The 27,434-nt window shown below is 42.5% G+C and overlaps 1 protein-coding gene across 5 annotated transcripts in view; it reads left to right on the plus strand.

Annotated features, from left to right (window-relative positions):
• Positions 1 to 10,629: 10,629 nt before the first annotated feature.
• tsnare1 (T-SNARE Domain Containing 1) overlaps positions 10,630 to 27,434 on the plus strand; it is a 153,342-nt gene continuing 136,537 nt past the window's right edge. For all 5 annotated transcript variants that reach the window (XM_037785345.1, XM_037785347.1, XM_037785346.1 and 2 more), the window contains exon 1: positions 10,630 to 10,758. The gene's annotated coding sequence lies outside the window, so the exon portion shown is untranslated. The remainder of the gene's footprint in view (positions 10,759 to 27,434) is intronic.

Here is a 27,434-nt window from a genome sequence, read left to right on the forward strand (position 1 = left end):
GAGAACAGTAATGGAGTCGTCTCCCCCTCGTTATCCCCGTTGTCTGAGCGGGACAGGAAGCAGCCGCACCTCCTATCCGACCTTCACCTCCTCCCCAAAAAACAAGAGATGACATGCCATCCTACCACGGAAATGAACTATACAGTGAAGAACATGTTCTTTTGTATCTGTTTCCCTCCACCTGTCACTCTCTACTCTCTAATAAAGGCACAATGTCATGAGAATAAAATGAAAAGAGCAGATGGAGGAGCATTGTCATATAGTGTATCAGTCAGAGAAGAAACAGGGACAGGACAGGCAACCTACTGGGACAATTCACCGTCCAGAACTTTGAATCACATCTCCATGTAATAATTCAGTCTTGATTATATGGAATGATGGTAAAACATAACAGTGAATTATCACCCAGACCTGATGTAAAGTTATATAAATGAGACTGTGGAGGTGGGCATGGTTGGTGTTCAGCTGCAGGAGAGACAGGTGTGGTGAAGGCTCATGAGAGCAGTACCAGGTGAGTTGATTGACACAGCTGGGGCGCATTGTCTAATCATACTCTCCCTTTAAATTCAGTAGCGTACACACACACACACACAGACACAGACAGAGGAAGGAGCTGGCCACGTGGTGTCGTGGACTGGAGAGCGGAAAAAGAAATGTGTTTGACTTTAAGTTGGCAGCAGCTGGACCTGGTGCGCCGCGGAGACCTGGCGGAACAGAGGCACGCCGTCCAAGTTGTACATTTGTGTTAAATGAGTGTGTGAGTGCAGTTGTGAATTAAAACTGTTAACATCTGCTGAAATGTCTCCCCTCCCTGTGTGCCACACCCTCTGTTCACTTAAAGGGGCCACTCCACCAATTTTACATCTCACACTTAATTTATCAGCTTTTGGAGTCTTCTTTGAGGAAACGTGTCCGCTCTTCAGCTCTTTTCAAGTACATAAAAAACATTTTTTTTACGGGACTTGGACTCGTAACATTGTGGGAAAATACAAAAAAGACTGGAGACTGTAGCAGTGTGTCACTATGACCGCGGTGCAGCGTTGCAGATGTTGCATGAGACACACACGACATACAGTCAGCAGTTGCTCTTACAAACAGAAGGCAGCCGGATCAACTTGTGACCACACTCTGGGAAGCAGCCGGGAAAAAAAAACGTTTAACACATAAATATACTTATTTACTAGTAGTTATAATAGTATGCCTATTTATAATATTTGACGGTAAAGATATTCGGAAAAGACATTAAATATGACAATAGAATAGAAATAATTTAGTTTTACTTTTGTACGGCACTTTGTAGGTGGACATTTTACTGATATTCGGTAGTTGCTTTCAGTCCAATCTGGTGGAAGCGTAGCTCTGCTGCTGGACGTTGATGTTGTATTGGAATGACCTTTCACTTCTTAGCAATATAAGTTATTTGTGTTCACTTTGGCTGAGCTCCGGAGATCCTGCGTGGAGATAAGAGAGACTTTCAGAAGGACGACCATCACTGCAACACTCCACCGATCTGGCTTTATGGCTGAGTGGCCAGATGGAGCTCCAACCTGACAGAACTGAAGAGGATCTGCAGAGAGTATGTCACGTCATACCCAAGAAGACTCGAGGCTGTAGTCGTTGCCAAAGGTGCTTCAACTAAGAACTGAGTTAAGGGTCTATATGTCAGTGTGATTTCATTTTTTTCTTTTTATAAATTAGCAAAAATGTCTAAAGTCCTGATTTTTCATTATGTGGCATTCAATTTATTTAAATTAAATGTAGATTATTTCAGCATAAGGCCCCCCCACCCTTACCCATTTGTCCGTGTGTATGTACAAGTGTGCGCCTGTGTGTGTCGTTTGTCTGCTGTTTGTCTCACACCGCTTCCCGTCTATATTGTTGAGCGCCTTTGAGTTCCTGAAAAGTGCTATATAAGTCGGATTTATTATTATTATTATTGTTATTATAATAAAATGTGAAAAAGTAAAGGGGTCTGCATACCTTCTGAATGCCCTGTGTGAAGACTGACATTGTTCCATTCTAGCTGCATTAAATATGAAGTATACATGTGCTCAAACAAGGACACAGTCATTTTAATGATGGATACAAATTGACTGTGCCTGTATTCACACTAAATTGCGTGCAGCACTAGACAGCTATCATTAAATAGAGTAGGAAATGTGTTAGGTCCATCAAATGACATTGCTGTGGTTTGATGCAGTTCTATAATCAACACTGTGGAACCTTTTTACTTTATAGCCTTCATTCTGCAGAGTGGGAGGGACGGCGAGCGCGCCCTTCATTCACACGATAATTCGGGTCCTTATTAGGCTGACTGAGTGGTTCACTTAGCGCTCGGTTTACATTTCCTGTCTTCGCTCTTGCTCTGGTTCTCCAGGTGTCTCCAGGATGATTACTGTTTGAGTGATTTCTCCACTCGCTACCATCTGGGTAGGAGGACCGGAGCACACAGCCGTCACACCGCCCGGCCGTCTGCAGCACGCACAATCACACGGCAAACCGTGCATGAGCTGCTATAACGCAGACATGAAAAGCAGCTGAGAGCCGCACACTGTAAATAACTGTGAGCATGTTAAATACAGAGCGTTGGCATGCTATCAGCCTTTACAAGACACAATTGTAGTTTCAAAGCATGTCTGCATGCGAGGACACTTTCTGTCCAGAGCTTTATATCAAATCTATTTTTTATCCTTTTTTTATTTTTTAATTTATGTCTTATTGTATAACTCATTGTTACATCTTTGTGTTTTAGTTTGTTTATTTAAGTTGTTTTTCTTGCCGTTTTGCCTTTTTTGGAAAAATCAGAAGTAATGAGCAAAAGTTATTATTATTAATATTATTGGGACTTGCATTTGATTATCTTCCACTTTATTCCCCAGATCCACTTTGATTGAATAAATCCGACAGCATCCAATGAAGGTGCAGGAGATATAAAGAACTAACGTTATGTCTGATGTCACTGGGCGCCAGTTGTTAAACTGGCAATACATTTGGTGAAGAGCGCATTATGACTTGTTGACTCGGGACTTGAGTGCAAAGACTTGAGACTTATTTGTGACTGGCAAAACAATCACTTTGGTCCCACCTTTAATGTTCAGTCTGGTCTCCTAAAAATGACATTCACACGTAACTGTAACCGTATTGTCAGTTAAATTTCAACGGGAAACATATTTTCTCCCGGATTAAGTTTGTATTTGACGCATCACAAATACGGTTCTAATCATAGTCCGGTGGAAGTCAGCGTAAGGAGGAGGTGGATGGATGGGTCAAACAAACACAGGACTTTCACCCAGGAGATCGCTGTCCATGGCCCGTGTGAAACCAAAAACATTTTTTTTTTTATATTACCCAAATTATCGGCCTCTTGTCAACATGTGATTTCTTTTGAGTGCGTTCTGCTGCTGCACATTTTTAGCACAGCCAATACTATACATCCAACACATGTCTTCTCATGTTTCTTATCTGGTAATCAGGGAGGTTCAAGTGCTGCTCTTTAACTTTCTCCACCCAGATTCATTCTGTCATTCCAGGAATCGAATCAGCAACCCTCAAGTCACAAGCCTGCTTCCCCAACGCTGTTAAAAGAAAAAGAAAATGCATAATGCAAATAGCAGGCACAGTCAGCTCTAAAATGTCTGATTAGTACCATAGTGGTTTAGAAGTGCAATGTACTATATGTGGATATTCAGGAACAACAGTCCTGCTGGGAATACTGATGCACGCTTCATGTTTGCCCCTTAAATCAGCCAATTTCACGAGGATGAACAACAGCAGCAGAGTGAAGTGAACGGCACCGTTAACCTGAGGGATTATGTTTGTTATAGACACAGTGGGCTGATGAACTATAGATCAGCGTGAGTAAAGTGAGCTGTGTATCTATCTATGTGTGTGCGGTGACACTGAGGAGGCCCGACAGACTTGTCCTCTGTCAGCAGATGGAGCCATGCATAATTCAATCTGGAGGCAGTTTCATGCTGTTTCTCTTCCTGTCTCATCACTGCTCCCAAAGACAGACAAAGCAGGATTTGGCTACAGACGGTAAGCAAGGGTTACAAGTCGTCTTCCCTCACTGGCCCCGCAGTCTGCCGAACACCAACACTGGAATCCCTCCAATTCGCCGACTACTAGAATGGGTGTACGGAGGACGCCATCTCCACAGCGCTACATCGGCCCTGTCCCACCTGGACAACAACAACAACAACAACACCTGTGAGAGTATTCTGTTCATCGACTTCAGTTCAGCATTCAACCATCATCCCAGGCTCAGTGACCTGGGCATCAACACCTTCCTCTGAAACTGGATATTATCACGAGTGGGATATTTACTGACGTATTTTATATCGTAGAACAAAGCGTTATAATCTCTTCAGCTTGTGTTAACCACAGACCTGATTTCATTTAAATAAAAACCCAACGCACTTCCAGACGAGGGAACCGGAAGAGCTAAGACTCATTCCTGCAGCACTCATCTGATCTTTAGTAGTTGTAGTAGTAGTAGTAGTAGTAGTAGTGGTAGTAGTAGTAGTAGAAGATGTTTTAAAATATTTGCGTTTGAGAGGCTTTGAGTGGATGTATTCCAAAGTCACAGTCTTTTCGGTACACAGTACACGCAGTGTTTCCTTGCTGATCTGTCGTAACTTTGTGGTAGTTGTGTGTAGGTTTGTTGCCAGGACACACAATAAACTTACATACTACTAGTACTACGAGGATGAACACCAACTTCAATTGGTTGACTCAGACTGCTGAAGCCTATTAGGTTGGGGACTGGGGGGCTCGCCAGTTCAAGTCCCTGCATGGACCAAATACAGTGTGTGGACTGGTAGCTAAATGGTAAATGCACTTGCATTCAAAGTGCTTTACACTACATGTCAGTATTCACCCATTCACACACTGATGGCAGAGGCTACTAAGGTGCCAACCTGCCCATCAGGATCTAATCTAAATACTCATTCACACACCGATGGCTATGCCTTCGGGAGCAATTTGGGGTTAAGTGTCTTGCTCAAGGACACATCGACATGTGACCCGGAGCAGTTGGGGATCGAACCACAACCTTCCGATTGGTGGACAACCTGTTCTACCCTCTGAGCCACAGCCGCCCGTAGCTGGAGACGTGCCAATTAGCTTCTTGGCCACTGCTGAGGTTCCCTTGAGCAAGTCACCAAACCCCCAACTGCTTGGGATACCTGTCAATGGGCAGCCCCCTCGCTCTGACATATCTCCATTTATACATGTGTATAGGTCCTGTTTGTGTATGTATGTGTGTATGTGTGTATGTGTAAAATAAGAGCAGAGTGAAAACAAAATGTCATTTCCCCCTCGGGGATCAATAAAGTATTTCTTCTTCGTCTTCTCTTCATTTTACATTTGGAAGGGATCATTTCATTGGGAACCTTTCCTTCAGTCCTCCTTGGAGCTCCTTGGACGTCCTGTGCAGTGTTGATCTGCGGTAATGTCTGAAGCATCTGTCCGGTTAAATGTCCGTCTGTTCCTGTCTGTGCTGCCACTCCCCACCGCTGCTCCTCTCTGTTCATGCACTTTGTGTTTGGCATATGCTGCCACCATTCTCCACACTGTTCTCCTTGCCACGTTAAATTGTACAGTTTGTGCGTGTTGCATCAGCTCGGCTGTCTTTTTTAGAAATGCCTCATGCCGATGTTAATGTCAATGTCGTTTGTCTTTTCAGGCTCACTGAACCGTGTAAATTCCTTTATATGTGATGTCGTTACTTCAAGGTAAGGCTGGTTCTCATGGAAAGCTAATTACTTAGTCTGGATCCTATAGAAACACACAATGTTGCCCAGGAGGAGTATGCACTCCTAATGACAACCCTAATAAATCAGCATATCTATAATGCTTTCTCCACACACACACACACACACACACACACACACCTTTCTCCCCATTAGAGGCTGGTCAACAGTATAAATATTAGTTTAGTAGAAAGTACTTCCATTCATAACTGTTTTCAGTGTGTTTTGTGATTATCCAGAGTAACATGGACATTGTTTCTGGAAAGAGAGCGGCTGGATTTTTAAATGTAATTTATTAGGGTTGTCAATTGATTAAATTATTTAATTGCAAATTAATCGCACATACATTTTTTATTTGTACCTTAAAGAGAGATTTGTCAAGTATTTAATAATCCTATCAACATGGGAGTGGGCAAATATGCTGCTTTATGCAAATGTTATATATATAAATTAGTGGAAATCAATTAACAACACTAATGAGCTAATGCAAAAACGCGAAGCATAAAGTAGAAGTAAGATAGAGCTCAGAAATGGAGGACCAACTTGTTGATTTGTGGCAACAACACAAGTGTTTATTTAACATGTCCCCATGAATGTTCAGTACAAAGTAGTGCAAAAACGAACATCACTAATTCTTCCTGCCCGTCGTCCGCTGTGTTTTTTACAATAAAGTCATGTTTGATCGCCAGAGTTTCTGTTTTTTTGAGGTTTGACTCTTGTTGTTGATGAATGAATCTGTTAGTGTGTGGTGTTGTTGCTGTTTTGGCCAAATCGTTGCTTTCCACACACTATAGGAACAAAACTGTTAAATTGAACAGAACATGTCGTTATGTGTGGCTCGCTCACATTTTCATCATCTGTTAACATTTGAAAAATCTTTTAGTGTCAGCCAGCCTTAAGGTTTAACGACTATTTCACATTTCACCTTTAATGAGCAGCTGACAGTAGAGAAAGAGTGACAAGAAGTGAAACGTAAAAAAAATAAAGGTGAAAGGAAACGAGAAACATCCCAAGCTAGACATGAGCCTACAATATCTTGCTTACTACACATGATATGTCTCCTGGCCAGCTAAGGTGTATTTCTCTTATTGTGTCTACAGTCTGTTCACTGTCTTCACACATTTCAGCTCAGGATTTAAAATTCTACATTAAGTTGTCATCACATTACCTCTCCACGGAGCATAAAATATCCCTTTGCTGTCCGTAGACATCCAGCGGTGCAACAAGGGTTAAGGGACCGTACACTGATGACAAAATGACAAAGCCTCTCTCAGACTTCACAGTCACAAAGTGTTTTTAAGGCGGAATGGGGCAGCTTGTTTCACACACTGACAGCGTGAAGATGGAGTAAAGAAAGGGGAATCGTCCATCATGACACACACACCTACAGTATGACAGCGACTGGCTGAGATCCAAAAGATGTCGTTAACAGCTTGATTACTAGATATCAGTCTCGCTGTGGACAGGACAGCTGGCCACAGTCTCTGCAGTTTTCCTTGCCATATGCACCACACTGATCAGACAGCGGGAGGGTGTGAAGGTCACTTTGGTGTCAGCGAGGCAGATGTCTCTGTGGACACGATGCCCCCGGAGAGATCCCGGTTTGTGGTTAAAAAAGCTGCAGCCGTCAGAGCAGAGCAAGGTTCAACCGCACAACACTGAGCAGCGCGGAGCTGAGGGGAATCTCAATACCACAGTTGAAGCAAACATGATGCTTCTGTGTAAACCTTTCAAAACAAAACCCTCAGAAATAAAGGGAATAGGGAACAGAAAACAAACTATTATGTACTGTATATACATATATGCTCCATTTTTTAATATCTACATTTACAACCAAACAGGCTTAAACACAAGTTTAAACCCAAAGACAAAAATCTGCTTTGTTGAGTGTTGATTAGTGATTTGGGTGGCTGTGACTTCAATCCCACCAACCCTAAACTGATCCTGAAAGCTGAGCCGTCGGTGTGTGAATGAGTATTTAGATTAGATCCTGATGGGCAGGTTGGCCCCTTAGCAGCCTCTGCCAGCAGTGCATGAATGTGTGTGTGAACGGGTTAATGCTGACATGTAGTGTAACGACCTTTGAGTAGTATAAATGCAAGTCCATTTACCATTTACTGTTGTGCCCTTAAACGGGGGAAATAGTGAGAGAGAAGGATGAAGACATCACACATGCAGCTCTCGCCTTCACTCGTCTCTGTTTTGAGTCACATTTGAAATGTAAACAAAACTCAATCACATTCAGACATCACAACTCAGTTTCAGGACCGCAGTGATTAGGACTAAATTACATTTTTAACTTTCTCTAAAACATTTAAATCATCTTTTTAACTGTTCTAAATGTTCTTAATTCTAAAACGGCATGAAGTCTCTCTTATGGAATGTATTCTAACTTTTTAGCTCACTCGACACATGAATTCACCTCAAACAGTTATAAAATCAACAACTGCAGACACATATATGAATATAACAGTGTCTAGCTTTAATACCGACGACGAGGTAAACAGACGGACTCTACGACGGGACCACGAGGCCTCCAGCAGCCAGCTTTTATATCGACAGAGTTAGCTACAAAACTTTCGAACACAATACAGAGTACAAAAGTGCATTTTTCATTTGAGAATGGTCAGATTTGGCTCGGACCTGCTGTCCAGCTGGCTCGCTGTCGGTCTTAAGCTCCAGCGTCTGTGCCCAGTGGTCAGATCTGAAGCCAACCTGGCCTGAGTGACTTTCTGCATTTGCACCTCTACACCACTTCCGTTGTCTGCAAACATGTAATGATGATAATAATAATAATTATCATAATAATAGACAAATTAAACCATTCAAATCACATGAAATTATAAAACATTATGTGCATTGTTAATCATGTACACACAATGTAGGCACTGCACAAGGCAATCACATGGTATAGGCCTATGTGCTCTCATAAAAGACGTTGCTTGATGTTTGGGATTCTGAGTGGCTCCCCTGTAGTGCTTTTATAAAGCAGAGCAGATCAAACAACTGGGGAACAAGGTCTGCTCTGGAGGAGGCTGTGTAATCCCTCCTTTAGACAATCTTACATCTCTGTTAGAGCTTCTCAAATTTGGAATAGCTCACCAACTGAAATACAAAACTGCACCGCTTACCATACTGACAGCATCAAATGTTAAAAAGCCAGACGTGTGAACACTTGTAATGCACATAATATACTGTGTTGCTTATTTATTACTATTACTGGGCTATTATTGCCTGCACTGTTAGAGGCTGTTCACATGCCGTGTTTTTTTGCGCCCTCAAATCCATTGTTGTCAATGTAGATGCAGAAGGGCGTGCTCGAGAGCAAGAGTGGTGCCGTTGCAGCGGGCAAGTGTTCCCAAAGCCTAATTTTCAGGGTGCTATACAGCTGCACCCCGAGATAGGAGTTCTCACCCAACTCATCAGATATCGTAGCTTGGTCATTGCTTCTCGGCATCTGATACTGACGCACCGAGGCACCCTTTAGCGTCCAGTGTAAACCGACTGACGTAGTATAAACACAGGACTCAACCAGGAGATCACCGTTAAACCTGCAGACAGCAGGCAGAATGTTTTTGGCATCATTGGGCAGAAATTCCATAATAATCTTTCAGCATATTGTAATTCAAGTGTTCTGAGAGAAAACTAGACTTCTGCTCCTCCTCATGGCTCTGTTTTCAGGCTTTAGAAAATCTAGCCCGTGACGGGCATTTCAGAGAGAGAGAGCGTTCCTATTGGCTGTTCATTCAACGGAGGCAGCTGTCAATCACTCGCAAACTCTGACCAAACGGTCAAACTAGGCAGCGCTGATCAAATATGAATCAATATTCTGTTACTGTAATGCCTATTTCTCTCCTCACATGTTCTCAGAATCATCATGTAGTGTACTGTTTAGCTGTAAAATGAGAAAGTTTGCTCCGGCTGGTGGGCGGTGCTTAACTGATCTCGACATGGCGGTCGTGTCACAAACTTTCTCATTTTACAGCTAAACACTACAAGATGATTCTGAAAACATTTTATGCTAGAAATAGACATTACAGTAACAGAATCTGGATTCATATTTGATCAGCGCTGTCTAGTTTGACCGTTTGATCGGCGAGTGATTGACAGCTGCTCAGAGACGGCAAGGCACCAGCTCGGCTCTGATTGGTTATATAATGTCATATAAGATGACCGTTTTATAAAACTAACCTTTTTTTAAAATCATATTTGCTCTAACCTGCCTACTACAGCTTTAATGTCCCGTGTGAAACTAAAAATCAACGCTGACTCACTTTGTCCTGTGAGTCTTTAGTCAAGTTATCGTCAACCATCGTTTTCTGAACCCTAACTAAGTAGTTTTGTTGCCTAAACCTAATTTCCTCTGAAGACGGAAGTTTATCTTGAAAAGATACCCTTTGTGTAAGGAGTGTGTACTGACACGCCATCCCTGAGTCCAAAAACTGGCGCTAGAGGGGCACCTAGAGCGTCATAGTTTGAAGCTTAGGGCCACTGCAGTATCTGATGAGAGAGGACCTCAACTCAACAACGCTACCTCATGACCAGTAACCTCGGCAGTGCTACTGCAGGGCTGACTTTTCTCTTTCATTCTCCAGGAAACGTGAGGCGGCGACGACGCGCTTTGAGTTCAGGCTGGTGCACGCCAAGGGTAGAGAATGAGCAGGGAGGCTTATATCATTGCTCCACTTATTTACATACATTTAATGAAATTGTATTAAAATATCTTGAGATCCTGTCCATAGAGCTGAGGTATAAGCTATATTTTAGTGTTAAGGTAATTCAGTTCTGCTTTTTAACCACCACACAGGATCTCATTTAGAATGAAATCCCATCATTTCCATCCCCTCAACTACAAATCCCAGAGATCCTTGCCGGGGCTTAATCTGGTCATATGACCAGGCAGCAGGAGCAGGTGGTTCTCGGTCACATGATGTTGTTAGCCGAGGCTGAGGAGCAGCAACATCTGAGCTGAATCAAAGCCCACATCACTCCCCTACATTGAAAGGTAAAGCTGGAGGAATCCCTCCTTTTCACCCTGTGTTTTTCTGCCTTTAGTGACGGATGCTGCAGCCTCACACAGAGACATGGGGAGGAAGAGGAGGAGGAGAGGGGAGGAGATAGGAGGCAGGGATGAGGGGGATGGGAGGCCATCAAGATGCCTCTCCGGTGCTCTCTTTACACAACAAGGAAGCACAGATGTTTGTAGTGTGTAAATCTATCTGCTGTAAACATGTTGTGCCTGAGGATGTGCGTGAGGAGTGTGTGTCTTTGGAAGGAGCCCATATTGTTGGAGACATGCAGAAATATGACAGAGAGAAGGGATGGCTGAGTGAGTGTGTTACAACCAGTTCCTCTTTTAACATAAGAGCTATCTGTTGTTCTTCTGGCAGGAAGCCACATATGGATGGATGGATGCTTCCTGCTTTTTGTTTTCCTCCTATTCTCCATTCCACTCAGGTCTTTGAAATGTTTTTAGGAGCAGCATCCTAATGTAAATTGAGTATCTTTTTATGATTTACTCTGTTGACAAAATCAGATAGGCTAAAATATAACCATAAAATTACATGTTGAAATGGGTTCAGTCTGAACTTTTTAATCTTTGAGGGAGACCAATATTCATCACATAATGCCGGGTTCACACTACACCAGAATCAAGCTGATTCCTCCCGACAATTGTTAGAAAAACACAGATTTGTTTGATGCTTCTAAAGATTATCTTTCCAGATGCTCAGGCGTGAGGTATGTTAAGAGTGTTTTTTACATCCTCCGATCGGCTCAGAAGTCCATCCTGGCCGCACCGATTTCAAATTGCAAATATCAAACAAGTTCAATATTTACGATGGGAATCCTGTTGTGTGTGGAGAATCCCGAGGACAGCCGATGACGCAGTCACGTGGGAAAGAACGATAGCTAATAGATAGACAGATGTATTGATTCGTGTATTCGGGTCAAAAAACAGAGGACTTTCGCCCAGGAGACTCGTGTTCATGTCCCGTATGAAACCAGAAGTCAAAGTTGATTTATTTTTCTAGTTACGCCACTATCGAAGTAATTCTAACCCAAACCGCGATCTTTTGTTTGAGCTAACTAAGTAGTTTTATTTTGAAAAGACTGGAGCGGAATTGGACAAGTGCATCACGTGTTGCTGGACATTCGTAGGAAAACTCACAAAAAAACGGGGACATTTGTGTCTATGTACACGAATCAAATAGATTAAGTCTTGTGACTATTTCACTAAGTGCCATGAGACTGCGTTGAATAGACAAACAAAGGACTTTTAACCAGGAGACCGGTGTTTGTGTCTCAAAGTGTCGTTGAGTTATTTTGAAGTTACGTTAGTGACACTTGTGACGGGTTCTCTGTACTCATGTTACGTTGTTTACATACGGATTCTACTTAGTTTAAGCCAAACTATGATGTGTTTCCTGAACCTAATTAAGTGGTTTTGTTACTTAAACATAAGCGTGACCATTTCAGGGTGACAACATGACGTTAAATGACACAAAAAGTCTAAAATGGCTCGATATTTACATGATGAGATCAGGTTGAAAATGTGCAGGGTGCATTTGTTGCTAAGAGTGGCGTACAGTACATGTAGCATGTAGGGGTCTGCTGACCTGGCTGGCTGTATCATTTAGACAAAGTTACATTTATCATACAGTATACATAATCAAGATATTTTAAGACGGCTTCACTTCCCTGATTTCTGTAGAGAAATAATACAAAAATGAAATCCAGAATACAACAGGACAAAAGAAAAACTACAAGAGAGGAAATGGAATAAATGATTGTTTTCTGAATATGTACTATGAAACTGAAATCTATACAGAAGGGCCTGTAGTGAGTGTAGGTGTACTGTGCGTGTGTGTTGCAAATATGATTCACCGTATCACATGTTCCATTTACACATTACATAACTCATAAAAGTTAGAAAAGCAGATGAGTGTTTGCTTGAGTTTATTAATATAATCTGAACTCTCCATATTCTTTTGGCATGTCTGAAATGAATTGTTACTCCGTGGTGCGTTCGCCAGAGAATACGTAACAGGATGTTGAATGGTGGGTGTTCTCTCCGTGACTCATTGCTCATCTAGTCGATCTGGACGGCAGATCGCTCTCTCTTACCACTCTCACTTTTCTTTCATCTTGCTATTTGTTATTCTAGTTGCTATTTGATTATCTGCTGGTTTGTCATGATTATTCAATGATGATTCAGTGTATCACATTATGAGTGAATACATTTCTATACTAGACCCAACCATGGTTTTTGGGAGATGGGGAGTGGGTCACACTGTAAAGGTTTTTCTGTCTCACAGCGTTTGTTTAATGACGTGTAGGTGAAGCCATTTAACAATCACTAACATGTACTACAGTGTGCAGACTTGTCCCAACCTAACCTTAGAACTCTCCTCATGCTTCTGAATCAATTACTTTCCCATAAAACTAATCTGCATTCTCAATTACATTTTTAGGGAAACATGTTTTCTCCCGGATTACGGTCACAGGTTTAAACACGTGGTTAATGTTGTAAATTTAAATGAAAAGGAGCTGCTCAAATCTCTGTTTGCAGTTTTTCTAAAAGGCACTTTTTTATTTATTTTATTCTGAAGATTCTGTCTTGTTTTCTTTTATTTGAAGTTCATTTTACCAGGACTCATTTCCATTTATGGTAAAGATAGATATTGGTATTCCACACAAGTTCAATGTGTCTGTTTGTTAAAAATATCCTACTTTGAGAATTGAAGATGAATATTGTTGAAATGATATGGAAATGTACGTTGACATTTCAGTAACATTTTAAATTTGATTGGATATCCCTGCTGTAGGAGGAGCCATCTGACTTAAGACAAGGCAAACATGCACAATAGCAGAGCCGTAGAACTGGCACACCAGAATGGAATGCAGCCATTAATGTTATCAGTTGACAAGTTATATCATTCATATCTTTACATAAAACCAACGGATCAAATGACTACGTGTGATGTGAAAGCTTGCAGTGACAAAGTCTTTATGTGACGAGTCATGACCCGACTCTACAGGTCCCCTCAGAACAAGGGAGGATTTGAGCATCTTTCAGTTCATTGTCTTGGTTTTACTGTTTTTGGTTCAGTCTTTCAGTTCTCATCAACCTTCATCCAGTAGCAGCTGTTTTCAGTGAACGCTAACGACTAGCTTGTGAACATAGTGAAGCATTCAGCAGCTAAGGAGACAGGTATTTTTCTCAGTAGTTGGTGAAGTGAGTATTGGACTTATATTTATTGTGTGGCCAGAAACACAATTCCAAATGAATGCTAATGTTGCTCCGTAACTACTTGATGTATAAATATGCAATCTTTTGCTAGCATGTTGCCTTTGTTAAAGGGACTGTTTGTAACTTCTTACATGTATAAATCATTGCTGGTCGGTGTCCCATGCGCGCTCCCGTGTGTCTCCGCTGTTCAGACTCAGACTCCAACACAAACTCCAGTGAAGCACCAAAACCTCTTGGTAGTATCTAGTGAAGCTGTTAAACAGTGTTGGCCGCGGTCAGAGGACGCGGGAGAGACCGTAGCTTTGGTCTCCAGGACCGGAGTCTCTGCTGTACTCTGCTCCTCTGCCTGCCTTCACTCACACACCGCGCTCGTTCTCGCTCTCTCGCTCCACCTCTCACGTGCATGCTGCTCACTCCACACTGCAGAAGAGTTAGTTTAGCTCTGAGAATATCTAGTGAATGTTCAGTGGACGTTTGTGCAGAAATAACTGCTGCAGCTCCTCCAGACCAACAGAGGTTTCCCGTGTCTTGTGAAGTGACGGGGCTCTGCAGCGAGAAACGTTATTGTCTCCGACCAAAACTCAGGCGTCTCCCCTGTTCCCTCCGGCCGCGGTCGGGAGGCTGAGGCAGGAAAAGCCAACACTAGGATCAGCAGTGATTCATGGAGAGACCTTCATCTGGTCAGCTAACATTACTGCCAAGCAGCTGAAATATAGAGTGATATTGTTGTTTTAGCTGCTGCATTTAATGTTGTTGTTGACCTATTAATCTTGAAATATGAAGGTAGACTCACATACAAAAAATCTAAAGACAAAGGAGTGATGCAGAAACCTGTAATCAGGATTGCTATTTGCGGCTCAGAAAGCTTAGCCAGAAAACTGCAGCCAGTGAAGCCTGGAGCTCTTGCTACTAACTGAAAACAGTGCAGACCTGTGCATCCTGGTGGCTGTCACTAATGGACCTTATGATCATGTGTGCATTATGTTATACAATATAAACTGCAAACTTGGAAATGCCCTTTGCATTGTGTTACAGTTTTATTGCTTTGCTCAAACAATGTAATAAACTTTAAACCTCAAAAGCAGACAGTGTACTCTGGGTTTGTCAACCACCTACGAACCTCTGACTCCTTTTTAGGGTCGCCCAATTCTCCTGACCACAGCAATAATGGAGCATTTCTTGTTGTCTCATCAATCAGAGTAAAAAACATTTGAGGTGACAGTGTATACAGTTGGTCTGGATTGAAGTGCGTCGTATTGAAATCTCCACAGAGACACTCAGCCGTGTCAGCATGACATGAGACCTCCATCACATTTGTGAATAATGTTTACGTATGGCTCCCATTCAGAACTGCCATCTGCTGTGGTGTTTGCACAAATGCACGCTCATCCTTTGGCACACAGTCACACTGTGTTGATCGTTTGCTTTTGCTTGGTACTGTGTGATTATTTCAGCAGTCATAACACTAAGAGCAGCTCTACTATCCAGCAACCGTCATACAGGCAACAGTAAACATTCTCCCACCGCCAATGTATGTATATGTGTTTACATTATGTACTTTTCACCCGGGGCAAAATTCAATGTACAGTAATAAACACATTGGTCTGACCAATTGGCATCATACCCCATGTTTTGTGAGAATGTCTGAAGCACCGAAATGTAAGAGATCAAGAGAACATCTGACTTCTTTCCTATTTGTTAGTATTATGAGGGCTGTCAAAGTTAGCGTGATAATAACGCGTTAATGCAAATTCGTTTTAATGCCACTAATTTCTTGAACGCATTGACGCAACTTGTGATTTTTGATTGTCGGAGCAGGCTAGAGATTATGGAATCCATCGGTACCAACTCTGTCATATCAGCTTATCACAAAGGAGGTTAAATAACGCTCCAAACTTATGCTAAATTTTGGTGAGGAACAACTGGCATGGGCATTTTCAAAGGGCTCCCTTGACCTCTGACCTCCAGATCAGTGAATGTAAATGGGTTCTCTGGGTACCCACGAGTCTCCCCTTTACAGACATGCCCACTTTATGATAATCACATGCAGTTTGGGGCAAGTCATAGTCAAGTCAGCACACTGACACACTGACAGCTGTTGTTGCCTGTTGGGCTGCAGTTTGCCATGTTATGATGGGAGCATATTGTTTTATACTAAATGCTTCTCAACACTTTTCATTTAAAACTAACTAAATAAATGAAGCTATGTTATGCACTGGGAACTGTGATGGAAATGTTCTCCGCTGCAATTTTAACTCATGGGCCACACACTCTGTCTTTTTCTAGAGCTCTCACCGCATCTGATGGTCTTCCTCAGCAGATGGAGTTTGCTCAGTTCTCATGGAGATGACTCAGTTCTCATCACATGACCCAAGTATGGGGGTCTAAGTAGAGGTGTCTCCATGACAACTATGCAAACTCTATCCGCAGAGGAAGACTGTCAGATTGCAGTTTAAAGCTCCAGAAAATCTAGTAAGTGAACTTGAGGTGAGATTCTTTTTTTCAAACTGCACATAGTCATTGTCACTTAGTCATATTACTTCTATTACTATTACTAGGGAAGTAACAGTACACACAATTCACGGTTCGGTATGTACCTCGGCTTTGGGGTCACGGTTCGATATGTTTTCGGTTCAATAGAGAAGACAAAGAAAATAACTTTATTTTGAAAATGTTAACCTTCTACAGTTGATCATTGGCCATAATTCTTACTTTAACAATTAAGGTAGTCAAATACTGGCATATTATCAAAACAAATAAATTAATAAATAACTAAATAACAGAAATGTCTGTAATATAAATGCCAAAATGACCAATCATCGGTATTTGATGTGTTGTGAGTGAGAGCGGGTTGTTCTGCACATTGGAAAACATGGAAGGAGATCATGTCGGTTGTTTCCCCTGCTCTTCTACATTATATAATAGCGCAGTCGCACTGCGCTATTATGAAATTAAATCATAATTTAATGTATTGATTTGTGTACATAGACACGGATTTCACATTTATTTCCTCCTTTGCCAGTTTGTTAGTGTATTTTAACAATCAGGGTCACTTTGACAGCTGACATAATAGATCTATGTTTTTCTTTTCAACATGATAGGAGGGTTAAATAACTATATTTCAGTGCAGTGCAGGCTGTTCTCATTCACTGTCGGTACCTATGAAAAGTAATGCACTATAACTCGTAAATAACCTACGTAATTGTGAGCCAGGACGTACAGGCTGCCTCTGAGGAAGTCTCAAGGTGACTCGACATAAAGAATGACAAAGTCTGCATTGGGAGGAAGTGGTGGAGGATGGATGGGTCAAACAAACACTGTGTGAAACCAAGTCAACACTTATTATACCTTACTTTTGTTACATAACTTACATACTTAACTAACGCCACATACGTAACTTAGGTATCGTACTTATTTTAAACCAAACTCTTTTGAAGTACGGTTGTTTGGTAAACAACAGGTTGCACAGGCTCACTGATCGATTGTGTTGCTGGACATTCATAGGAGAACGCGTGAAAAATGAAAAAAATAAAAAACTTTTGTAAGATATTATACGAACCGTTGTATGATGATACGTTGTATGATGATACGTTGTATGATGATACGTTGTCCAGTGACCTTCAACAAGCAAGCAAATAGGCAAAACGACCAATGAAAGAGAAATAGCATTGGATTATCCATATGGGAAACAAACGCATCAAAAAACAACAGTAGAAACTGATTTTGAATGTGCGGGAGAGTTTTACAAAAAGAACATCAACATTTAATGAATTGTCATGATTTATGAATTGAATGAATTAACTGATTCATGCCTACTGGAGCATGGACCCATTTCGGACACTCCATGAGCGTTGCATATCTACAACGCACACTAAATATCTCACAGACAGATTGCCATGAAAATTCGAAAGCCCATTCATGTTAGCTATAAGATAACCCATCTCCCATGGCCTTGCCTGTAGCACCAGCATGTTGTTTGTTATGTACAACACTAATGTTGCAGGTTTAATACACATCGTAGCCTCCAGCACGGCTTTGCACCTCCACTGTTATGACACAAAATGGGAATGCCTTTTTTATCCAACTTTTTCTTCCTCCTATCAGGAAATGATGTTGAGAATGAGCATTGTAGCTCACCTAATAGCTTGAGTAAGTGACTTGAATGCTGGATGACAACTGAGACCCTTTAGTAAGGACATTTTTCTGGATTTAATTTGTGGATTCAGGGAGACAAGAGGCCTTGCCGTTAGAGATAACAAGGCCAGGCTCTGTGATGTGTGAATAATAGCCGGACAGAGGTTTAGACATCATTAGAATAATCAGTCCTGATGTGGTCGGAGATGCACGGCAGTACAGGAGAGCCTACTGATGGTTGATAGTACACTAATTACGATGCTGCTGGTGCACTGTTTTCTTTTTTGTCAATGCAGACATACTCTGATCCAACCTCTGTCTGTTTCCTCTTAATATGCCCATTAGATTTCATTCATCTTTAGTTCCTTATTCATTAGACTTCCATTTCCTCCTGCGTGGATCGGGCTGTATTGTGGTGGTGTTCTGTTAGACAATTTTGCTTGAGCAACTTGGTTTTAAAAAAAAAGACAGAAATGTTATGTGTTGTTGTTTTTTGGAGGTTTCTCCCTTAAGCTGATGTAAAACAGTCGAGCTTTTGGGAACAGTTTAGCTGCGGCTCATTGCTGCTGGAGAGCATTCAGCATGTTTGAGGTCTTATCGTATTCCACTACTCATCTCGCTGTCTGCCGGATTGGAAACCCCATTGATCATATCAGATTGGTTAAGTAATTGATTGTTACTGGTTATTAACCTCCCAGAACTTTGGACCTGCTTGCCAGCCACTGAGAACAGCCTGTAATCAGTCACAAATGGCAGCCGCTAATGAAATTAGTTCCTGGTTCTGCCTCACAACTTTGTTTGTTCCACAAAGTATTGGCAAGGGCATAGAGATGCCATGGTTACTCTCCCCAGAGAATGGAGTGATAGAACAACAGAATGCAGATAATGAGCTGCTGTGTCTGTGTTGTCTCTTTGTAATTACTCATGTGTCTGACCGAAATATAAAAGATGAGGACATGGAAACTTCTCCTTGCAACAGTTGGTATAATGTCTGCAGTGTCACTGCAGACATACGGCCTGAGGAATGTTGAGGCCAATATTGGGCTGTGTGCATATTTGACAGAGTGTTGTCTCTTTGATCTGGTCCAATGTTATTTTCCTTTTTTTTTTCTTTTTTTCTTAAAAAGTGGTCATCGGTACTCTTCAAACATACTGTATGTGATAGGGCTGTCAAAGTTAACACCATAATAACGCGTTAACGCAAATTAATTTTAACGCCACTAATTTTTCAGTCAATCTTTCGGGCGGGCTCGGTTCAAAGGTAGAGTCAAGATAGCATCATATGAAACTAGAAAAACCTAAAGAATCCCTTGGTACCATCCTTTTTATACAAGCTTTTTGCATAGAAGGCTAAAAAACGCTCCAAACTTGCACTAAATTTTGGCGAGGAAAAACTGGCATGACCATTTTCAAAGGGATCCCTTGACCTCTGACCTCAAAATATGTGAATGAAAATGGAGAGTCTCCCCTTTACAGACATGCACACTTTATGATAATCACATGCAGCACACTGACAGCTGTTGTTGCCTGTTGGGCTGCAGTTTGCCATGTTATGATTTGAGTATATTTTTATGTCTCTGTCGATAAAGGAATGAAAGATGGAGGATAAGATTTGTCCAGACCGTCGTAAGCACTGTGTGAAAAAGCTCAATCCCCTTTATTTCAGTGAGGCCGGTGCATTGGTACAGCAGGTGTGCTGATGCAGAGGGCTCCTGCAAAAATATGCAGGGTCATCCAGCAAAAGAGTTGCACCTGGCTCAACTACAGCTGCAATGCAACGCAAGGTTGGCCAATTGCCCCCTTTGCTTAGTCCCGCCCCTCGAATGCAGACTGGGCAATCACAGTGTAGCATTGGCCAGCTCTGGCCAGGGTCAGGGTTAATATTATATTCCATTTCTGCCAATAGATCCCCCAAATTGTTACACATTGGTCCTTTAAAGCTTACAAATGCTACTAATTAGCATAAAGCCCAATACGACTGGTCTGCACAGCTGCCTTTGTCATTGTAATTTAATTTCTTCAAAGTTCTCTTTCATGTGTACTTTCCTCCATTTCGTCCACCTGCCTCATCTACCAGGCTCTGCGGAGCCAATTTGATAGCAATATAATCAATCGTGTTTGCTTTCAAAGTATTCCACTGATTTGCCTGAGCTTATCAGTCAGCCAAAGCAGCCTGATTGCTCCCCAAAGCATGACCAGATGACTGCTGGGCTTTGTGTTTGGAAAGGCCTCCGATTATCTCGTCATAACCAGAGAGTGAAATCCATTCACTCAAGAGTCAGCTTTTGTTGAGGCTTGACTGAGACGCATCTTATCATCTGGTACCAACGATTCGGCTTCATGACATGTGAAATCTTAAAATTAGGGAATGTAAAAGATAAAGTGAAGGTCCAGCATTACCAGTATGTGTTAGGGTGATACATTAATATCCCCCAGTGGCTTTGGAGTGCCTCGCATGAGGCGATTTAGGGCCTCAAGACGGTTTCAATACTGGGGTGTGTGTGTTTGTGCATGCTGAGGTCTTTTCCTCACAACTGGGGTTGTGTAGCCATGGTGACGGCTGTGAGGGTCTGTGAGAAAGCAATCTCCAGGAAGTCATAGCCGCGGGATGAAGCATATGTGGCATGAGGATGGCAGCAGAAGGCCGCGTCGTTGATGTCCATTTGGCCATCTGTTGTGGTCCTGCAGCCAGGCCCAGGAAGCCCCCCAGAAACCACACAGGAAGAACGGCATTTTCAAATGCCAGGGCCCGGGACAGCGCTCGTTTCCCCCGGGAGCTCCTCTGCACATCCCAGACACTGAGCTTCAGACGCTCAGTGGGACTTCCAGAAAACATCCTCGACTGGAGCGATGACTCCGTGCTGTGCATTTGTTGGTGTGCAGCATGAGACCGCTAGAGTGGAAGCGGCCACAGCGCGGCTCAGTCGTCGGCCAAAGATCATTACTCTTCCTTATCTCGGGCCAAGTCCTCAGGCTGCTCCACTCCGCTCCAAACAGGGAGCCCATTACCAGCCTGCTCACTGGAGGCCTGTCCCCATGGCCTGAGGAGACCTATTGGCATTCCACTGCTGGTTAGGGACAATATCTGTACTGCCGTCAGCACTACTACACTGTAAATGATATAAAATGCTCAGTGCGCTGTTGGATTTCTTGTGACATTGAAGCGGTGACATGACGACATGGTAATGTGCAGGATGAGTAAAACACTATTTCAGGATACCTTTGGGACAATAATGTGTGTGGTTGTTTTAGTTTTTCTTGTAAATGGCTGTTTCATATGGTTTCACATGTATTTTCTCTTAGCTCTTAATTATTTACAAACCAAGAAAATTAAATATGATATTTATTCACCAAAATGGGTCCATCTTAAAATGATACCCGTTATCATCTGGATGTTAGCGTTGCCATTGTGAGCGTGCCGCTGTGCCAAAGTGCAGCCTCACAGAGCTGCTAGCAAGGCTGTATACTCTTAAGAAGTCTTATTTGATTTCAACTCACACGTTTTGATGCCATGTAGCCAACATCACCCACCTCTCTCCATCAATCCCCACCTCCCTCCTTCAACTTTCTTCTAAAGGAGCACTACACCAAATTTGCATGTCAAACTGGGTTTACTCGTCATGGGGAGAACTACTTAGCCTGTGAAACAGTTGTTAATAATGTATAGAGTTATGCGACTTTGGAAAAAGTGAGGCCTACTTGAGGCGGGTGCAGCTTTGCAACATGTTCTCATCACAACTCGTCACTTAGGCCCTGTTTCCACCGCAGGAACTTTCCCCCGGAACTAAGAACCTTTTGAGAAACTCACTACGTTTCGACCCCAGGGACTAGGGTCTAAATTAAGTTCCGGGGACAATATATGGGGTCTTTTTACCCCCCCCAAAAGGCCCTGGTCAGGGGATAGTACTTTTGCAGTTTGCAGGATTACCATTGCTGATTGGTAAAACACACAAACACACACACGCACTCACACACACACACACGCACACAGCACCGCTTCTTCAACTCATGTACCGCTTCATTCATGAACAAGGAAGTACTCTAGTATCAATTTAGGACCATTTTAGGATGAAGGAGAGGAGGGAGAGAGCAGCAGTGCTTTGACTGAGAGTAAAACTCTTATTTTCTGATTGTTTCATGGCGATTACGTTCTAAAGCACAAATAAATAACTGTCAAACACCCAACAGATGATTTACTGTGGAGACACGCGCTTAGTTTCATTTTCGGTAAATATCGTCGCAGTGGGATAAAACGTTTATTTTTTTCTAAGGTTTATTTTTTTCCAATGTGTGTTTCTTTTTTTTTTTTAGATGAAACAGACACACTGAACTGCAGGCTGTAGAGATTAACCCTGTCACCACCAGCGGCCCTCGTCCCATGTCAGGCTGTAGAGATTAACCCTGTCACCACCAGCGGCCCTCGTCCCATGTCAGGCTGTAGAGATTAACCCTGCCACCACCAGCGGCCTTCGTCCCATGTCAGGCTGTAGAGATTAACCCTGCCACCACCAGCGGCCTTCGTCCCATGTCAGGCTGTAGAGATTAACCCTGCCACCACCAGCGGCCCTCGTCCCATGTCAGGCTGTAGAGATTAACCCTGCCACCACCAGCGGCCCTCGTCCCATGTCAGGCTGTAGAGATTAACCCTGCCACCACCAGCGGCCCTCGTCCCATGTCAGGCTGTAGAGTTGAACCCTGCCACCACCAGTGGCCCTCGTCCCATGTCAGGCTGTAGAGTTGAACCCTGCCACCACCAGCGGCCCTCGTCCCATGTCATGTTACTTTTTCATACGCAAACAGACTAATTTGCTTAATCCTCAAAGGGCTTTAGACCGTGGTGGAAACACAGACAACAGTGGGCTGAAGGAACCTTTTAGTTCTTGGAAAAGTAGTTCCAGGGACTAAAAATCCTGTGAACTTTTGGTGCAAACCCAGCTATACTGACGCTTGGTAAGGACCCAGTGGCGTCACTTTCTAATGCACTGGATAGCCCAGCGCGTCACTCTATGATTGCTTAATGGTACATCTGGGCAACAAAACCACTTACTTAGGTTTAGGAAAAAAAAACGTCATGGTTTGGCTTAAAATGTCTGTAAAGGGGAAAATGAAACTTAACGTTGTGAACACAAAGACAAACAACACGTCGTTGGTTTCACATGGGACATGAACAGCGCTCTCCCGGATGGAAGCCCCATGTTGGTTTTCACCTGATACAGTATTTTTAGGGTGGTAATGGCACAGCTCCGACAACCTGCTCTTTAAGGACTTGTTCAGCAGCAGTTCAATCAGGAGAGACTTCTTGAAATAAATGTATTGACATGGTGCATAATAATGTTTAGAAATGTGAAGTCTTTGGCCACTAGACCCCATTACGACGTCATCAATCGTTTAGGGGGTAGAGATGAGTAGTAGAGGAATATCCCCCCGATGGAGTCTAGACACTGGTAGTGGTGGTGGTGGTGAAGAGATGAAAGAGAAGGCCTGAAGATCTGGATGGATGTGATGTGTAGCGGGACTTCTGATGATGGTGGCGACCCTGGGCGCTGGATGTGAGGGTGGGGGGAGGGTCACATCAATTACGCACTGAAATGACAACAGACAGCAGCAAAGAGAACGGTTTAAAAGTTTGACAGCAATAATATGATACGGCTCACGGAGATCATGGCAAAATCTGGCTGGTTTAACTCAAGGTTTTTTTTGTTCTTTTTTGTTTTACATTTTCATTTTTATTTATCATTATTGTAGGTCTATGGTACGACAGAGTATTAGGGCCACATTGAGGAAAAAATAATAATATGAGATTTCGAGAATAAAGTCATAATATTACGAGAAAAAAAATCGTAGTATTATGAGAATAAAGTCATAACATTGGTATATATATGTATGGTAGTAAAGTATTAGTAATTGAACGTGTTCTTTTTTTTTTTCTCTTTAAGTTATGACTTTATTCTCAAAATCTCAGATTTGTTTTCCCCCTCAGTGTGGCCCCTACCTCTCTGCAAATGTTTTGCGACTACAGATTTCTTTTTTTTTTTTTTTTTTTTGCCTAAAATAGCTCTTTTGATAGTTAAGGTTGCTGACCGTTGGTTTAACTGAAAGAGTGAACGCTCATAGTCGGCTGATTAGTTGTAAGAGACTCAGAGAGAGAGAGAATGAATCTTCCTGAATGGACCTCCACTAAGCTTCATTTGTTGTAATATGGCTTCACATCCTGCGTCTGACATCTTTTGTTGAACCAAAAACACGTCTTCCTGACATATGGGTTGTGTTATTATGCTTCAGCCTTAACTATAATCCAACGTGTGCCTTCTGGTTATTTTCTTATTTGCTTTTTTTTCTCTCTCAAGGGCCGCCATTCTAAAAATACAATCAGCTGAGATAGCTGAATACGCTGAACTGAGATATGACTGTAGGTATGTGGGTGCGTGTTACACAACCCTGAGGTAACATAATGGCTACTTTTCTCAAAGGTCAGATGAAAAGAAGGCCAGATATATCTACTGCACGCTCCGCTGTCCTTTAGAGAAAAGGCCACAGACCAAATTGAGAGCGAGAGGGAGAGAGGCTGAAGAAAAAAAGAGCAGAACAGTTCTTATGCACAGATTAGTGAGAGGAGTTTGTGGAATAATGAACAGTCTCCCCTTAGGACCATCACCTGCTCCACGCCGCATTCGTATGCATGCGAGGCAGCGACGTGTGGCAGAAAACTCTCATCCTGCCATCGACAATCCAATCAAATAAGTGCAGAGAGGACAACCTTTTTGGTCCTTTCAAACAAATGAAAGCAGCGTATATAGCGCTTTAGCTCTCTGACTCAAGGTCACCTTTCACTAAAGCGCTCCTGTCTCGCTGTGGGACATGTAGGCTCCCCGTCTGTACAGCGTTATTGATAATTGTCCGGCTGAACTGCATGTGTAATGCCCGGACACCTGCCTCACTAATAAAGATACAGCTGGTTCCTTTCAGACACAACAACAGCTTATGGATTGTTCCAACGATCTGACCTAAAGCTGAAAGGATATTTCCTGCCTTTGATATTAATCCTGTAGTCACCAATTTAACTGCTGTGATATGGGAGTTTTTGGAGCAAACCGTTCTAGCGACTCAACGAGAGGAACTCCCAACTGGGGAGCTACTTACCTTCCAAGGCTTTTTTCTGTTTGCATTCGTGTGATTGAGTGACGTTAGGCGGCAGGCGCTGCTCGCACACTTCTCTAGCTGGGAGATCAGTAAGCTCACTACATTCCATGATCTCTTTAGGCTTTTTTAGGGCGTTGATCAGTAGAGCATGAAGCCATAATGTCTCAACTTCCGACTGGAAAAGTACCCGGATCTTCCAGCGATCTTCCGCATCCATTGGGCCCACGGAGCAGGCGCAGTAGCGTCCGCTCATTCCCATGGCTCGGTCACGGGGTCACAGTCATCACGCATTCGTCACAATTTGCTAACGCCGCCTCCCAGCCCTCGCTCCAGCCTCGGTCTGGGTCTCATTCACATGAACGGAGGAAGGAAAATAACTCTGGATTCGGCTATTAGTGCATTTTCAACTTTTTGAATTTTGAATGATTTAAATAAGGCTATTAGAGTGTTCACTGGGTACAACTGGGAAGTTGATTCACCTCAAAAAAATAGTGAGAGACGTCTCTTTCCCAATGTAAGTCTATGGGAAAAAGTATTTTTTGGCCAGATGGCATCACGTGACGGACACCGAAGTTGCAGTACCGCCGTTTGGCCACTACGAAAATTGGGATCAACGACCGGCGCTCTTCCTGGGGGGGTTGGGTTGCGCAGCTGAGAAAGTTTGTGACCCGGCTGCCATGTTGAATACAGTCAAGTCATTTTACAGCTAAACAGTGCACTACAAGATTATTCTGAGAACATCTGAGGAGAGAAATAGGCATTACAGTAACAGAATATTGATTCATATTTGATCAGCGCTGCCTAGTTTGACCATTTGATCGGAGTTCACGAGTTTCGCGAGCAGAGATTGACAGCTGCTGTAGAAAGTGCTCGGCTCTGATTGGTTGTTTTCCTTTGACGCTGTGAAATCTTGTAGATGCCGTTAGGAGCACCGGAGGACACAGAGGCACATGATTTATTTCACAGATTATTTGTCTCATGCACAACTGTCAGGATATAGCAACAGTTTTATATTAAAAATATATATATATATATATATATTAAAATAAAACGTATCATATTTGTTCAAAGTTACCGACTGCAGCTTTAATCATAGAGGTGGCAGACTACACAATGGCCATATGAATCATGTTTGTAACTTTCATTTGTAATCATTTTGAAAGGCACTAAATTATCTTTTTTAAAATGGCTTCTTTGGTTTGAGGCACTTATTTCTCTTGTATTTTCCTCCCAGATCCCAGAGATCAGATTATCTGACAAACAACGAGCTCCGCGATATCTGTCTCCGACATGATTGCCCTCCCGGCCCCGTACAGTCATGCTATGCAGATGGCATTTATCTCTGCACCCGTTTTCATCACCTCTGCAGTTCCTGTGGGTGAAAGTTTCAGACATCTTCCCTCCATACACACGGAAGGAGACTGTTTTCTTATATAAGTTGATACATTTTGACTTTCTGAATTCTTTAAATTGATATTTCTTTAATCTTTGGCTGCTCCAACCATTTCTGTGCCTCAAGTGCCTCCGGCAATCATAGGACTGTCAGACAAATTGAATAATGTCTCTTTTTTTTTTTCATCATCACCTTTCAAGATTTCTAAAAACAGTTTTTTGAGAGCCAGAGTAAAGGCAATTCTTGGATGTTGGCAATGGCAATGTTTTATTTTTATTGTGTCTCAGTAGATGCAGGTGGCTTGGATTCTGTCTGGTGCTGGGATCAATCATAAGGCAACCAGCAGGCTGAGAGACAGGTGATGCACTTCTGCACAAAGTCTAAGCTTTGTAGTAAAAGTGGACAATGTGTTGATTTTTTTTTTCTCTATGGAGACTAAATTTATTCTTTAAAGAGTGTTTGGCTGTGGAGTGTTATTTCTCCAAACTTTTCGTGCAAGCAAAGCTGCTGTGGAAATAGAAATAATATTGATGGTTGACTTAAATCTTAGTGGGTGAAGCCAAAGAGCAGTTTTTCTTGTCATATAAGTTAGAAATCCAAACAAAGAGGGTAGAAAAACATCTCTAGCTGGTTTCTGAAGGATGTTTTGAAGAGTTTGGATTTGTAGCTCACCACTGTCTTCGTCTTCTGCTACTCATCTGTCAATCATAGCATATCCCCATTTGATGTCACAGACTCTAACAGACGCTATATTGGCAGCAGA

The sequence above is a fragment of the Sebastes umbrosus genome, chromosome 11 (genome assembly GCF_015220745.1).
Source record: "Sebastes umbrosus isolate fSebUmb1 chromosome 11, fSebUmb1.pri, whole genome shotgun sequence".
Classification (NCBI taxonomy): Eukaryota; Metazoa; Chordata; class Actinopteri; order Perciformes; family Sebastidae; genus Sebastes; species Sebastes umbrosus.